General features: G+C 36.8%; 1 long non-coding RNA gene across 1 annotated transcript; it reads left to right on the top strand.

Moving 5' to 3' along the window:
• The first annotated feature begins 15,895 nt into the window (after nucleotides 1-15,895).
• Nucleotides 15,896-17,046, top strand: LOC128283719 (uncharacterized). Its single transcript, XR_008274129.1, has 2 exons — nucleotides 15,896-16,053; nucleotides 16,895-17,046. It is a non-coding gene; the product is annotated as an uncharacterized LOC128283719 (long non-coding RNA).
• Nucleotides 17,047-17,976: the final 930 nt, after the last annotated feature.

Consider the following 17,976-nt stretch of genomic DNA (forward strand, 5'->3'; position numbering starts at 1 on the left):
ATATGGGCGTGTCCTGTGGCTGTATGGATAAGTCAATATGTATGCGTTGTTTTGCCACAGCCTATACACACGGGCGTGTCTAATGCCGTGTGAGGTACACGGTTTGCTCACACGGGCATGTGACCTTTGTAACTTTGAAAAATTGTTAAGTTTCAAAAAATTTTTGTATGTGTTCGATTTAGTCCCGACCTATTCCTAATGCATGTTTATGGTCTCATTGACCTAAGTAAGGGACTTAATGCTGATGTTTGACTATGATATGACTATGCATGATTTTTTATTGTGAAATGATTGCGAAATGTTTCGATATGTCCGGTAATGCCTCTTAACCCTAGTCTGGCGATGGATACGGATTAAATCTAAGGAATTGGTATGGTTTTGCCTTATTTTGAAAGCTATTGTAGGTCCACATGGCCTAGGACATGGGCTGTCACATGGTCGTGTGCCACACATGATCATACCAAACAGTTGTGTGGACTATTAAATTTTGGTGCAGGTTTGATTCACACGGTCACAAGTTGTTGCATGGCCTGAAGATACAATTGTGTGATCCTAATTCAAATCAAGCATGATTTGCGACACGGTCATGTGACCCTATTTTTTAATTGCACACAGTTTGGCCACATGGCCTAGGCTATGTCATATAGCCGTGTGACTCTTGTTTTCAAGTTTTTCTACATTTTTCTATTTTGTTTTAAAGAAGTACTTGTTTGTTCCCTTATTGATTTTTAAGCTACGTAAACTCGATATAAGGCCCGTAACTGTATATATGCTATGAATTATGATTGATTTTGAACATTTGGTAATTAATTTAATAATTGAATGATTTGTGCTGTCATATGATTCGATATGTGTCGTAATACTCTATAACCCTAATCCGATGACGGAGATAGGTTAGGGGTGTTACATATTAAACTATAGTTTGGCTAAAGAAATGAGTTAGTCAACCTTGATGTGAGTTTTTACAATGAATTTTGCATGTGAGTTATGTATATAGACGATTAAATAATAACAAAACTTGAGTATTGATTAGACAAGTAAAACATAAGGGAATTGTGCAGGAGTAAAGTTATTATGGGAAGAATTACATGATTGAAAAGTAGAATGATGAGTATGCAGGTAAGGTCTAATTAAGAAAATGGTATAAATTAATCTTGTAATTTGATGAAAGGTTAGACAAGCCTGAGTGCATGGGTATTTGTGATGATGAATTATATCTATGAATGTATGAATGTTTGTTAAGTATAATATGTGTTTCTTACTTTGCAGATTATCGAAAGCTCGATCGGTTTGGAAACTCTTCAATGATCTATTACACTATCCAATGATTTTATTGGTAGATTTTGATCTCTTGATCAAGGTTATAATGGCATATATAGGTGAACTTGTGGCTCATGTTAGTTGATGAGTTTGACAATGTATTAATGTATGTTTGAATGGCTAAAATGGTAGGTGATGGATTGACCACAACATGGTCAAGTTATGGTATGCTTTGGAAAGGTTTTGAATAGATGTGCATGAGTCAAATTTGGTATGTATATAAGTCGGTTGTTGGAACCATTTGGAAATGGCTAGTTTAGTGTCATTTAGATGGTTTTGATACGTGTAAGAAGTGGTCCAAATGGTAAAGTTATTTTGATATGGAATGGATCTAATATGATATGGTTGATATGTGTCAATTTTGACATGTTTTGGTATGGAAACAAATTAATTGATAAATGGTTAAATATTCAAATCTTTAGGTATGTTTCATGTATATTAAGGTGCCTTATGGCATATTGACTGTATGGATAAATGACCTATTGAATTGGTCTTAATATGCATGATTTAGGTATGTTTTAAGGCTTGATTGTATGTGAAAATGGCTTGTAAGGGTGTGCTTGAATTGGGTGAAAGAAATGACTTGAATTTGGCCTATTTCTTGTCCATACCGCTTAAGACATGGGCGTGTGTCTCAGCCATATGTGACACACGGCCTTTAATGGTTGCTTTTCGAAAGATACACGGCCTAGGACACGACTTGGACACGGGCTGGGACATGGCCATGAGTCCCTATTTCGAATGTTACATGGCCTGAGACACGGGCATGTGTCTCAGTCGTGTGACTCACACAGCCTGGACATATGACCGTGTGACGCCTGCAGTATGAATTTTTCTAACGTTTTCTTCAAAGTTTTAAATGTTTTTTATTTTGTTTCGAATAGTTTCTGAAGTGTTTCTAAGGCCTCAAGGGCTCGAATAAAGGATGTGTAACATCCCGAAATAGGACCTAGTTGGAATAGTGGTTTCAGGACCACAAATCCGACACCAAAATATTTATTTTATGGTTATTATGAGGCCTAGAATATGAGTATATGCATTTGTTAAAGTTTTATGAAGAAATTCTAAGTATAAGATGTCCAATTGGAAAATTAGGGACTAAATTGAATAAATTGCAAAACTTAGGTTCTACAAGCAATTTGTATGAAATTGCTTTAGATTATGAATTAGAAGGTCTTGGAGAGCAATTTTCCCAAATTCTAAATTTTTGGACAAAAATGGGATTGCATGGATGAAATTTTAAAGAAAGGGCATAAGGGCATTTTGGTCATTAGGCTTTTTAATGAAATAAAATGGGAAAAATCAAGCCAAAATCAGTCATTTTCTTCCCCATAGCTGTTGAAATTTAAGGACACCATAGCTAGGGTTTCTTCAATTTTCAAGCTCAATAGCCAGTGCTCCCAAGCCCCGTTTTTCATGTTCTTTGTATTTTTGAAATCCCAGTAGCTTGATCTCTCCATTTCTACCCATATTTCATGCTAGGGTTCATGTTTAAAAATTTACCCCTGCATGAGTTAATTGTGTTTTGATGGACTATGGAGGAATATGAAAGATTAATATGTGTTAAACATCTTTTTCTAGTTGATTTTCATGAAAAAACTCTTATAGGGACTATTTTGCAAAAGATACAAATATGTGGTAGAAATGAGAAAATAATGGATAATGTGGGCTACGATAAGAGAAAAAATGTTCGGTTAGGCTTGGGTGAGATAGAAATTGCATGTGTTTCGTTATACGAGCCTAGGGACTAAATCGTAAAAATGTCAAAGGTTAGGGGCAAAATGATCATGTGGATCGGGGGTAGATATTAAACTTGAAATGTATAATGTGGGGTATTAATGAGTTAATTTTACTGTTATAGGCCCCGAGGAACAAATTTCGGAGGTCAATCGTGGTAAGCATAAGGTTTCGGAAGAACCAAAACACAATCTCGAAAAGAATACCAGGTAAGTTCGGATAACTTAAAGTAAACCCCTAATATACTTAATTGTATGATTTATGAATGCACGATATTTGCATTTATTTATGGTATGAAAATGCATGAAATGTACCTTTGGTAATGACTGGTTGATAACTGTCTCGGTTGAGGTCAAAAAAGGGAATTTGATGGATAAACCATGTTTCACATGTGAATTGAGATCCTGCATGTGTTGCAGTAAGGATTTAGCCTGGACGGGTAATCCGTGATCTCAAATATGAAAAGGAGTCTAGCCCGGACGGGTGTTCCTTGAATGATCGGGCCTCCCGAAGAATATATGTGCATTGGAGTTAGCCCGGACGGGTAATCTGAATCGGGTCTAAATTTAGCCTGGACTGGTAATTCAGATCCGAACTCATTAAGGGTGTTTGTCGCTATAAAGGATTTAGCTTAGACTGGTAATCCCAACATCATCTTACGAGTTCATATAATGGGGGATTTAGCCTGGACTGGTAATCCTGCCATATGATGTGGGGTTCGCGGGAGTGCATATATGTGAAATGATCATTCGTAAAAAGTGACGGATAATGGGTATTCCATCGAGATTTCCTAAAAACTCAACGAGATTAACATGGGATATATATATGTGAATGAAATGTTGAATGATGAGCTCATCTACATAAATTACATGATGTTTTGTTATCTGGCTAACTCAATGATTGAGTGCATGTGATAGGAAATCATTTCATAATGGATGATTTCATGAATTAAGTATGGATGTATGCTAATTAATTGGTAAGTTTACTTTCCAGTTATTCGAGCTTACTAAGCATGTAAATGCTTACCCTCTCTTTTTCCCTGTTTCACAGAGCTCGAGGACTCGAGAGGATTGGAGGACAATTGGAGAGTCAGCACACTATCAACTAAACAAGTTTTGGTATAAAGACTGTTTATTTTGTTCAATGGCATGTATAGTATTTTTGAGTATTTTGTTATATGTGTCATTTGATTTGCCAAGTAAAGGCATGTAAAAATATGTTTATCTCTTTGTGTATGGCCATGAAAATTGGCTTAATTTAAGTAAGCGATGACCTACGATTTTATGCATGATTTTAATTACTAATGATGAGTTGCTATCAATTGGCAATGAGTCACATGAATTACCCAATTTCGAATGGACTAATGTAACATAGGAACCCATGACACTAAGAAAAAAATAACCATTTAAGTATGAAACCAATGATATGAGGTTTCCAAACAACTATTTTGATTAAGATTATTTACAAGCATAAAATTTTGTTTTCTCTCAAACTTGGTAACCACTAGGCACAAGTAGTAGAAAGGGGTGACTCAAGGTTTGGAAAATAGCCTAATAAAGTCCACATGGTTGGACACACGGGCGTGTGTCTAGGCCGTGTGTGACATACGGTTCCATCCCATGGGCGTGTGCTATGACCGTGTGTCCCCTGTACTTCAAATTTTAGCTCAAAGTTGTACACGGGTAGGCTACACGGGCATGCGCCATGGCCATGTTAAAATGACAGTTTCATCCACGGGCATACAGCATGGGCGTTTTCCATGGCCGTGTTGATAAGTTAGTGTTGCCCACGGTTGAAGGGCATGGGTGTGCCCCAAGATACACAGGCGTGTGAGTCCACAAGGCCCACCTACAAGGGCATTTGCCCCTTTCTGTTAAGGAAAATTTTTAAGGAGTCTAAGGGTAATCGATCGTGCCCATATTTGTCCCGTATTGTCTTTCAATTTTGCTATAGGTCTCGAAGGCCTATACAAGGGACAAGATATTCATGACTGAAAAGTTTTAATTCAAATGAAATTTTGTAACCCGAGTTAGTATACTGAAAGTTTAAAGTTCCAGTAATGCCTCGAGCGCTGTCCCGATGTTGGATACGGGTTAGGGGTGTTACATTTATTGGTATCAAAGCTACAGTTTAGTCAGTTCTAGGACTACCGTAGGGGATGTTAAAGTTCGCTATACATGCCATTATTCGAGTGTTGATAGTGTGACGTCTCCTAATTGTTTAAATTGTTTTGAATGTAGTAAATGACTTCCAATCGAGCACAAGATGAGTCCGAGGGAGCCTAGAGCCTTGCTCCAGCTTCCGTACAACGAGTTGTATCTAGTAGTAGTAGAAGGCTAATGTTAGAAGGCCGAGAAGAGGCTCGAGCTACCGTCTTTGATATAATGGATGAATGGTTTGGGGATTATCTAAGAAATCGCCCCAATATACCAAGACCTCCCCCGCCCTCTAACCAAACTGATGAGGATGTGCCACGAGGTATGGCACCGGTGAGAATCGGTAAAGCCCCGGTAGATAAACTTAGAAAGTATGGGGCTGAGGAATTTAAAGCGAAAGTTGATGATGAAGCTGAAAGACCTGAGTCCTGGCTCGAGAACACTACGCTGGTGCTAGATGATTTGTCATGCACACCCGAGGAGTGTTTGAAGTGTGCTTTGTCCCTTTTGAAGGACACTGCATACAATTGGTGGAAAACCTTATCCTCGGTAGTGCCGAAGAAAAATATTACTTGGGATTTCTTCCAATCAGAGTTTAGGAAGAAATATATTAGCCAACAGTTTTTGGACTCGAAGCGAAAGGAGTTCCTAGAACTCAAACAAGGTAACAAGACTGTAGCGGAATACGAGAGAGAGTTTGTACAACTAAGTCAGTACGCGACTGAATGGGTCCAAACTGAATCGGAGATGTGTAAACACTTCGAGGAAGGTCTGAATGAGGACATCAAGTTGTTGATTGGGATCTTAGAAATATGGGAGTTTGCTGTATTGGCCGATCGAGCCAAGAAGGCCGAAGAACTCAATAATGAAAGAAAACAAGCTAAGAGAGAGGCTCGAGTGGCAAGCAAGAGATCTAGCAGTTAAACACTCTCGTTCTCTACGAAGAAAGCCAGGAGCCTGCATGAATGCTCCACTTTGTCAGTAGGATACTCGGGTAGATCAAGAAGCTCTAAATGACGAGGTCAAAAGTCTTCCTCCCTAATGGTGACTAGTGTGGGGAGTGTAGATGATCAAAAACTGAAGTGTAAGAGCTGCAACAAATTTCATTTTAGAGAATGCCGAATGAAAAGCAGCGCATGTTTCAGATGTGGTTCTCTTGATCATTTTCTTAGAGACTGCCCGAAACGAGCTGAAAAATATAAGGAATTAGCTCTGAAGTTGAATGCTCCCGTTCCACGAGGTAGGCCTCCAAGATACTCTAGGAGTGCTAGTGGCAGTCGAGTCATGACTAAAGACACTGTAAAACCAGAGGTTCGAGCCTGGGCAAGAACGTATGCAATACGTGCCCGAGAGGAAGCCACTATTCTTAATCTTATTACGTGTACCTTCTCTCTTTTTAATACAAGTGTTGTTGCTTTAATTGACTCGAGGTCAATGCATTCATATATCTGCATGAGATTGGCGTCTAGTATGAACATATCTGTTGAACCTACAGAATTCATCATTAGAGTATCGAACCCACTAGGCAGATCAGTCCTATTTGATAAAGTCTGTAAGAATTGTCCTTTGACGATTCAAGGTCATTATTTTCCGGCTAACCCTATGTTGTTACCATTTGATGAATTTGATGTAATACTTGGTATGGATTGGTTAGCCCTTCATGATGTAATTGTGAATTGCGGTAGTAAGTATATTAAGTTAAAATGTCCGGATGGTAAGATTCTACGGGTCAAATCAAGAGAATTGGGTTTGTCGTCGGTTGTAATCACGGCAATGGTTGCCCAGAAATATATGAGAAAAGGATATGAAGCCTACCTTGCATTTGTACTAAACACTAAGGAAACAGAGTTGAAGATTGAGTCCGTGCCGATAGTATGTGAGTACCCAGATGTGTTTCCGGAGGAGTTACCTAGATTACCTCCTGAAAGGGAGATAGAGTTCGGTATTGAATTGGTGCCAGGGACGACTCCCATTTCTATTGCCCCGTAAAGAATGGCACCTACTAAGCTGAAGGATTTAAAAGCACAGTTGCAAGAGCTGACGGATAAAGGATTCGTTAGGCCAAGTTTTTCACCTTGTGGTGCCCCCGTGTTGTTTGTAAAGAAGAAAAATGGTTCGGTGAGGTTATGTATCGATTATCGGCAACTGAACAAGGTGACTATTAAGAATAAGTATCCTTTGCCTAGGATCGATGATTTGTTTGACCAGTTGGGAGGAGCCACTGTATTCTCCAAGATAGACTTGAGGTTTGGCTATTATCAGCTGCGAGTTAAAGACTCGGATGTACCCAAGACAGCTTTTAGAACGAGGTATGGCCATTATGAATTTCTTGTCATGCCGTTTGGGCTGACGAATGCACCAGCTGTGTTTTTTGATCTAATGAATAGGATCTTTCGGCCATATTTGGTTAAGTTTTTCGATTTGTTTATTGATGACATTTTGATCTACTTTAAAGATGAGACAGAGCATGTGAAGCATCTGAGAATTGTGTTGCAGACCTTGCGGGAAAAGCAACTGTATGCTAAGTTTAGCAAGAGTGAGTTTTGGCTCCAGGAAGTTAGATTTTTGGGTCATATAGTTTCGAGTGAAGGCATCCGAGTTGATCCAAGTAAGATTTTTGCAATTGTTGAATTGAAACTGCCAAAGAATACAACCGAGGTTAGAAGCTTTTTAGGCTTAGCCGGTTACTATCGAAGGTTTGTAAAAGGATTTTCCATAATAGTGACTCTAATGACGAAGTTGCTACAGAAAGACTTTAAGTTTGAGCGGACAGAGAAGTGTTAGCAAAGTTTTGAGAAGTTAAAGACATTGTTGATCGAAGCTCCTGTTTAAGTGCTACCTGAACCGGGAAAAGAATTTGTGGTCTATAGTGATGCATCTTTAAATGGATTAGGGTGTGTGCTTATGCAAGATGGCAAGGTGATAGCCTATGCTTCACGGCAATTGAAGCCTCACGAGAAGAATTATCCAACCGATGACCTTGAGCTTGCTGCTATTGTTTTCGCCTTAAAAATTTAGAGGCACTATTTCTATGGCGAGACTTGTCGTATATTCACAGACTACAAGAGTTTGAAATACTTGATGACTCAGAAAGAATTAAATTTGAGACAACGGAGATAGTTAGAATTAATTAAGGATTATGATCTGATTATCGACTATCACCCGAGAAAGGCGAATGTGGTCACCGATGCACTGAGTAGAAAATCCTTATATGTCTTGACAGCTATGGATGCTCGTTTGACCTTGCTTGATGATGGTTCAGTTTTGGCCGAGTTGGAGGCTAGGCCAACATTTCTGCAGGAGATTCATGATGCTAAGTTAAATGATGATGACTTGCAAGCAAAAAGGGCTCAATATGAGTCTGGGATTGAGTCTGATTTTTGAATTAGTCCTGATGAATGTTTGATGTTCAAAGATAGGGTTTGTGTACCCAAAGACAATGAACTTATTCAAAAGATTTTGCAAGAAGCACATAACAGTCGTTTGTCTATTCACCCAGGAAGTACCAAGATGTACAATGATTTAAAGAAGATGTATTGGTGGAACGGCATGAAAAGAGATGTTTCTGAATTTGTATCAAAATTCCTAGTTTATCAGCAAGTTAAAGCTGAACATCAAGTGTCTTAAGGTATGTTACAGCATGTAATGGCCCTCGAATGGAAATGGGATAGAATTACCATGGACTTCGTGATAGAACTACCTAGGACTCCAAAAAAAAAGATGTCATATGGGTCATAGTGGACAAATTGACAAAGTCGGCTCATTTCATCCCGGTAAGAATAGATTATTCCCTTGATAAATTGGCCGATTTGTACATTTCTGAGATAGTAAAATTGCACGGAGTACCACTGTCGATCATTTTGGACAGAGACACGAGGTTCACTTCGAGATTCTGGAAAAAGTTACAAGAAGCCTTGGGTACAAAGTTGAGCTTTAGTACAACTTTTCACCCTCAGACCGATGGTCAGTCTGAGCAAATGATTCAGATTCTCGAGGACATGTTGCGATGTTGTATCCTTGAATTTCAGGGTAGTTGGGAAAAATACCTGCCCTTGGTAGAATTTGCCTACAATAATAGTTTCCAAACAAGCTTAAGGATGGCACCTTATGAAGCCTTGTATGGTAGAAAGTGCCAAACTCCATTGTATTGGACAAAATTCAAGGAAAATCAGATTCATGGAGTTGATTTAATTAAAGAAACTGAAGAAAAAGTTAAAGTGATACAGGATTGTTTAAAAACGGCATCAGATAGGCAAAAGTCAGATAGGAAAAGGTCTTATGCTGAGCTAAAAAGAAAGGAAATTGAGTTTCAAGTTGGGGACAGAGTATTTTTGAAAGTATCTGCATGAAAAAAGGTATTGAGATTTGGTCAAAAAGGTAAACTGAATCCACGATTTATCGGACCGTAAGAGATTACCGAAACAATTGGACCGTTAGCCTATCGTTTGGCGTTGCCACCCAAACTGGAAAAGATTCATGACGTGTTCCATGTATCCATGTTAAGGAGATACCGATCAAACCCCTCTCATGTAATTTCACCGACTGAGATTGAAATTCGACCGGGCGTAACCTATAGAGAGGAACCGGTTAAGATATTAGCTCGCGAAGTTAAACAGTTGAGAAATAAATATGTGGCTCTTGTAAAAGTTTTATGGCATAGACATGGTGTTGAAGAAGCAACATGGGAGCTGGAAGAGACCATGAGGAACCAATATCGGAATCTATTTTTTGGTAAGACTTTTGAAGACGAAAGTCCCTAATGGGGGAGAAATGTAACATCTCGAAATAGGGCCTAGTTGGAATAGTGGTTTCGGGACCACAAATTCGACACCAAAATATTTATTTTATGGTTTTTATGAGGCCTAGAATATGAGTATATGCATTTGTTAAAGTTTCATGAAGAAATTCTAAGTATAAGATGTCCAATTGGAAAATTAGGGACTAAATTGAATAAATTGTAAAACTTAGTTTCTAGAAGAAATTTGTATGAAATTGCTTTAGATTATGAATTAGAAGGTCATGGAGAGCAATTTTCCCAAATTCTAAATTTTTGGGCAAAAATGGGCTTGTATGGATGTAATTTTAAAGAAAAGGCATTAGGGCATTTCGGTCATTAGGCTTTTTAATGAAATAAAACAGGAAAAATCAGACATTTTATTCCCCATAGTTGCCGAAATTTGGAGGACACCATAGCTAGGGTTTCTTCAATTTTCAAGCTCAATAGTAAGTGTTCCCAAGCCCCGTTTTTCATGTTCTTTGTATTTTTGAAATCCCGATAGCTTGATCTCTCCATTTCTACCAATATTTCATGCTAGGGTTCATGTTTAAAAATTACCCATGCATGAGTTAATTGTGTTTTGATGGACTATGGAGGAATATGAAAGATTAATGTGTGTTAAACATCTTTTTCTAATTGATTTTCATGAAAAACCCTTATAGGGACTATTTTGCAAAAGATACAAATGTGTGGTAGAAATGAGAAAATAATGGATAATGTGGGCTACCATAAGAGAGAAAAATGTTCGGTTAGGATTGGGTGAGATAGAAATTGCAAGTGTTTCATTATACGAGCCTAGGGACTAAATCGTAAAAATGTCAAAGGTTAGGGGCAAAACGGTCATTTGGATCGAGGGTAGATATTAAACTTGAAATGTATAATTTGGGGTATTAATGAGTTAATTTGCTGTTATAGACCCCGAGGAACAAATTCCGGAGGTCAATCGTAGTAAGCGTAAGGTTTCAGAATAACCGAAACACAATCTCGAAAAGAATACCAGGTAAGTTCGGATAACTTAAAGTAAACCCCTTATATACTTAATTGTATGATTTATGAATGCATGATATTTGCATTTATTTATGGTATGAAAATGCATGAAATGCACCTTTGGTAATGACTGGTTGATAACTGTCTCTGTTGAGGTCAAAAAAGGGAATTCAATGGATAAACCATGTTTTACATGTGAATTGAGATCCTGCATGTGTTGCAGTAAGGATTTAGCCCGGACGGGTAATCCGTGATCTTAAATATGAAAAGGAGTCTAGCCTAGATGGGTGTTCCTTGAATGATCGGGCCTCCCGAAGAATATATGTGCATTAGAGTTAGCCCGGACGGGTAATCTGAATCGGGTCTGAATTTAGCCTGGACTGGTAATTCAGATCCGAACTCATTAAGGGTGTTTGTCGCTATAAAGGATTTAGCTTAGACTGGTAATCCCAACATCACCTTACGAGTTCATATAATGGGGGATTTAGCCTGGACTGGTAATCCCGCCATATGATGTGAGGTTCGCGGGAGTGCATATATGTGAAATGATCATTCGTAAGAAATGACAGATAATGGGTATTCCATCGAGATTTCCTAAAAACTCAACGAGATTAACATGGGATATATATATGTGAACGAAATGTTGAATGATGAGCTCATCTACATAAATTACATGATGTTTTGTTATCTGACTAACTCAATGATTGAGTGCATGTGATAGGAAATCATTTCATAATGGATGATTTCATGAATTAAGTATGGATGTATGCTAATTAATCGGTAAGTTTACTTTTCGGTTATTCGAGCTTACTAAGCATGTAAATGCTTACCCCTCTCTTTTTCCCTATTTGACAGAGCTCGAGGACTTGAGAGGATTGGAGGATAATTGGAGAGTCAACACACTATCAACTAAACAAGCTTTGGTATAAAGACTTTGTTTATTTTGTTCAATGGCATGTATAGTATTTTTGAGTATTTTGTTATATATGTCATTTGATTTGCCAAGTAAAGGCATGTAAAAATATGTTTATCTCTTTATGTATAGCCATGAAAATTGGCTTAATTTAAGTAGGCGATGACCTACGATTTTATGCATTGTTTTAATTACTAATGATGGGTTGCTATCAATTGGCAATGAGTCACATGAATGAGCCAATTTCGGATGGACTAATGTAACATGGGAACCTATGACACTAAGAAGGAAATAACCATTTAAGCATGAAACCAATGATATGAGGTTTTCAAACAACTATTTTTATTAAGATTATTTACAAGCGTAAAATTTTGTTTTCTCTCAAACTTGGTAACCACTAGGCACAAGTAGTAGAAAGGGGTGACTCAAGGTTTGGAAAATAGCCTAATAAAGTCCACATGGTTGGACACACGGACGTGTGTCTAGGCCGTGTGTGACACACGGTTCTATCCCATGGGCGTGTGTTATGACCGTGTGTCCCCTGCACTTAAAATTTTAGCTCAAAGTTGTGCATGGGTAGGCTACATGGGCGTACGCCATGGCCGTGTTAAAATGACAGTTTAGTCTGCAAGCATGCAGCACGGGCATGTTCCATGGCCGTATTGATAAGTCAGTGTTACCCATAGTTGAAGGGCATGGGCGTGCCCCAAGGTACACGGACGTGTGAGTCCACACGATCCACCTACACGGGCGTGTGCCCCTTTCTGTTGAGGAAAATTTTTGAGAAGTCCAAGGGTAATCGATCGTGCCCATATTTATCCCACATTGTCTTCTGATTTTGCTATAGGTCTCGAAGGCCTATACAAGGGAGAGATGTTCATGACTGAAAAGTTTTAATTCAAATGAAATTTTGTAACCCGAGTTAGTATACTGAAAGTGTAAAGCTCCGGTAATGCCTCGAGCCCTGTCCCGGTGTTGGATACGGGTTAGAGGTGTTGTTACAGAATGATATGCATGTGTTTGAATGGATTATTTTATGATTTATGAGATCATTGGAAATGAGTGATTTGAGTTACGATTTTACGGTAATGCTCTGTAACCCTATTCTAGCGATGGATACGGGTTAGGGGTGTTACAAAGTGTCATTAATTCATTATTTAACTATGACACAGAGAAAAGACATCAAAAGCGAATTATATTTGAATTTATTAAGTGATACAGGACTTAATCATAAGATTTAAGGATTGATGGATGACTTTCAATTATCAAAGACTTGAATGATAATTAACCAAAACCCTTAGTGACTAATAAATCACCACTGATCATGACTTATCTAATGGAAACAATTTGTGCCATGGATTTCCACTCTAGCTTTTAAGAATTAATTAAGATCGTTAGATCAGATATCATGAAGATTAAACTAAAGTTTTAATATATATATATATATATATATATATATATATATAGTTAATAGGAGGGAATGAGTGGAGATTTTGACCATTTTGATTTCATCTTTCTTTCCGCCGAAATTGAGAAAGGAAAATGAAGCTTGAATGGATTTCTTCTTCATAGTATAGTGAGACAATTACTACAAGTTAGTAGGGTTTTCATTTGAATTTTTAAACTATAGCTTGATTTTCATGGATGAAAGATAAGGATAATTAAGAAACTTGATTATGAATATTAAAAAATATATTGTAAACTTTAATTAGATCCTCATTAGCTTGATTGGTGCTAGAGAATAAAAGGATTGGATTGGATCAAAACTTAAATTAGTTTGGAGTTCAATAACCAATTATGTGTTAGTAAGGACCTAAATGCAAGGAATAAAAATAGTAAGGACCTAAATGCAAGGAATAAAAACTTTGAGGTTTGATAGTGATTAATGCTAGAGTGAAGTGCCTATAGTATATTTACAAAGTTAGATTTAGATTTGATCAGATAAATTTTGAAATATAAGCATTTCAGATATTAATGTTACAAAGGACCTAAATGTAAAGACATACAAATATGCTTGGTTATTGGTATGTCTTTATTAAACGAGGTGCGAAAAATAAAATAAAATAAAATAATAAGATAAAATAAAATAATAAAATAAAATAAAATAAAGAACACATAAATTTTACGTGGAAACCGGGGAAAAACCACGGGCAGAGGAGAAGAAAATTCACTATGTCGAAAATTTGAATCAATACAAGAGGAATAGACTATGTCTATTTATAGGCTTGTAAAGCCATATTCTAGTAGAATTGAAACACCCCCTAATCAATATAAAATAGATGGAGTTTAATAAGGTTTAAAAAACCTTATTCTAAAATAAAATAAAAGAAGTCTAGTTCTATATGGATTTTACTTTTATTTTATTTTCCATCGTATTTTATTTAAATAAGAATTCGGGTCACTTAATTCTAACAATCTCCACCTTGACACAAATTCTCAATGAACAAGTTCTTCATCGTGAACTTTTAATGAACAAGTTCTCCACCTCTTCCATAAAACCCCTTAAGGGTTTAACTTCAACAATGAACACCAACCAAGTCTAAGCAATGCTCAAACTTGGTTATAGGAAGTGACTTAGTCATCATATCTGCAGGATTTTCATGAGAACTAATTTTGCTCACAACAATATCACCACGAGCAATAATATCACGAATAAAATGATACCGAACATCAATATGTTTTGTTCTCTCATGAAACATTTGATCTTTTATAAGGAAGATGGCACTGATTTGTCACAAAATCTTATCTTGATTTGAAGGTCTTCATTGAGTTCACTAAATAGTCCCTTCAACCAAATAGCTTCTTTACAAGCCTCAGCAATCGCCATGTACTCAGCTTCAATGGTAGACAAAGCGACTATAGTTTGCAAAGTGGCTTTCCAACTAATTGCACAACCTCCGATTGTAAAGACGTAACCTATGAGAAATCTTCTTCTATCAAGGTCTCCAGCAAAATCAGCATCAACATACCCTATGACTCCATCTTTAGTTCTTCCAAACTATAAGCAAACATCAGTAGTGCCTCTTAAGTATCTTAAAATCCACTAAACTACTTTCCAATGTTCTTTACTGGGATTTGCCATGTATCTGCTAACTGCACTGACTGCATATGATAAATCTGGACGTGAACAAACCATAGCATACATGAGAGATCCCACTGCACTAGAGTATGGAACATGTGACATGTACTCAATCTCATCATCTGATTATGGAGACAAAGCTGATGAAAGTCCGAAATGGGCTACTAAAGGAGTACTAACAGGCTTAGCACTCTGCATATTGAACCTGCAATGAACTTTCTCAATGTACCCCTTCTGACTTAAGTACAATTTACTTGCTTTTCTATCTCTGAGAATCTCCATACCAAGTATCTTCTTTGCTGGTCCTAAATCTTTCATCTCAAATTCTTCACTTAGTTGGGCTTTGACCTTTCTTATCTCTCCTTTATCTTTTGCTGCTATCAACATGTCATTAACATAAAGAAGTAGATACACAAAAAAACCATCACTGCTTTTCTTAAAGTAAACACAACTGTCTGAACTACTTCTTTTGAAATCATGAGAAGTCATAAAGGAAACAAACCTCTTTTACCACTGTCTTGGTGACTGTTTCAAACTGTAATATCTTGAATTAGGGCTTAATCGGAATAGTGGTTTTGTGACCACAAATCCGAGATAGAAATAATAATTTTATAATTATTTTGATGATTATGATATGATTGCATGATTGTGTGAAAATTTCGTGATGAAATTCTATGCCTAAAGTGCTTAAATTGAAAGTAGGGACTGAATCGAATAAGTTGCAAAACTTGCATTCTAGAAGTTTTTAGTATGAAATTGTTTTGGAATATTAATGAGGAGGTCTTAAATAGCAATTTGACCAATTTTAAGTTCATGGACAAAATTAGGACATGGAAGGAATTTTTGGAAAGTTTAGTTGTAAGGGTATTTTGGTCATTTAGTTATTAAAATGAATTAAAAACAAAATTAAAAGCCAATTTTTGTCCATCTTCTTCATTAGGCCGAAATTTCAAGGGTTCTCCATAGCTAGGGTTTGTTTCAAGCTTCCAAGCTCCATAATCAAGAAAAACGAGATTCAAGTCGCGATCGAGGAAAAGAAAAGATTGTGGACTAAATTGCAAAATCTTTATATTTTGGTACCAAGGTAAGTTCATGTGTAAATGTAGTAACATAATTGTCATTTTAAGCAATTTAATGTTGTTTATATGATATGATGCTGATTATTATCATGAAATATTATGCTTTGTGGTTATTGTTGAATAATATATAATTATGTGAATTACTTGATGAGTATGAACTATCACCGAAGTACCGATTTCGATATTCCGTGGAAGACGGCAAAGATGTGTGATTGAGGAAAACGCCCGTTTGAACCTTAGGAATAGCTTAGGATACAAGTGACATGTCACTAGGATGGTTGAGCATCCGAACTCGTTGAGTTGAGTCCGAGTTCACTTATGGATGCGAATGTCCGAACTCGTTGAGTTGAGTCCGAGTTCGTGAAATGTAACTAGGCATCCGAACTCGTTGAGTTGAGTCCAAGTTCACTTATGGATGCGAACGCCCGAGCTCATTGAGTTGAGTCCGAGTTCACTTATGGGCGGGTTACATGGTAGCTTGATTACATATGAGGCACTTATGTGCAAATTATCCGTGTATCCGAGTTGTATTCCGATGTGTTCAACGGGTGAAATTTCTAGTGAAATGGAAGAACACTTAAGATGCAAGCGACGTTTTGGTAAGTGTTGTGAAATGGACACTTTGGACAGGTACGTTCTTAACCCTCGGGTTGAAAATAGATACAACAATGATAAGGTGGTAAGATGAGGAATGATGTTTAGAAATGTGATATATGTTTTGGTGATACCATTCTAAAGTTGTTTGGTATATTTGTATTGTTATGTTACTTGTTATTTACATATGAACTTACTAAGCACTTATGCTTACTCCCTCCTCTTTATTTACTGTAGTTTTGAACAAGCCAGCTCGGGAATCGGGACGGGTCGAAGGTTCGATCACACTATCCAAAGGACTTTCATCTGGGTAAATGGCTTGTAAAACTTAAGTATGGCATGTATAGCAATATACTTATTTTGTGTAAATAATTTTATGATATGGCCATGTTTGGTTGAGAAAATGTTTGATATTGATAAGTCATGGTGATGGCTAATTTAGATCATGTTTGATATTATGGAAGTTTAATAGGTTATCTAGTTCATAAAAATTCATGGAAAGATGAAACTTGCCTTAAAATGAATATTGCTGCAGCAATGACATGAATTTGAAAAATCACTAAAAATAGTATAAATGGAAATAAATAATGAGTAAGTTATGAAATTGAAGCGTAATGAGTCTATTTTCATGTGGATTGAACAAAATAGGCATATAAATTATATTTTATGAGATATTTAAACTTTTGTGAAACAGGGCCAGAGTGATTTCTGGATCCCATGTTCTGACTTTAAAAATTCATAATAAATTTTAAAAAAATAATTAGAAGTTTTTATTTATATTTACAGGTTATTTATTGAGTCTAGTTTTAAAAGAAACAAACCTCATAGTCATTTAATTTCTGTATAGAGAAATATCTGATTCGTAATACACAGAGGTCAGAGCAGTCAAACCCTGAAATAGGGGAGAATTTAACTAATAAACTGTACTAATTGGCCCAACCAAAAATTCTAGAAAAAAATTAGTAAATATATATATGAGTCTAGATTTAGGAAAAATTTACGGATCTAGATTTTGAGTTTCATAACTCAATATATGATTTTTCTTGTAACTGTGACGCGGGTAGTTAGAAAGCTGTGAATGTAGAAATAAATGATTTGAAGTTCTTAATTTGATAAATATTGTTCGGTAACCCCTCAAGCTCGACTCCGGCGATGGTCTCGGGCGTGGGGGCGTTACATTTGGTGGTATCAGAGCAAGTTTAGTGTCGATTCTCGGACTACGTGTTGTATGTACGGATTTTTCTATACATGCCATATGTATGAATTGTGATAGTGTGACGACTTGACCTTTTTAAATGAATTTTATATAGTAAATGGATCCCGATCCATTGTGG

This window comes from Gossypium arboreum, chromosome 11, assembly GCF_025698485.1.
Source record: "Gossypium arboreum isolate Shixiya-1 chromosome 11, ASM2569848v2, whole genome shotgun sequence".
Classification (NCBI taxonomy): Eukaryota; Viridiplantae; Streptophyta; class Magnoliopsida; order Malvales; family Malvaceae; genus Gossypium; species Gossypium arboreum.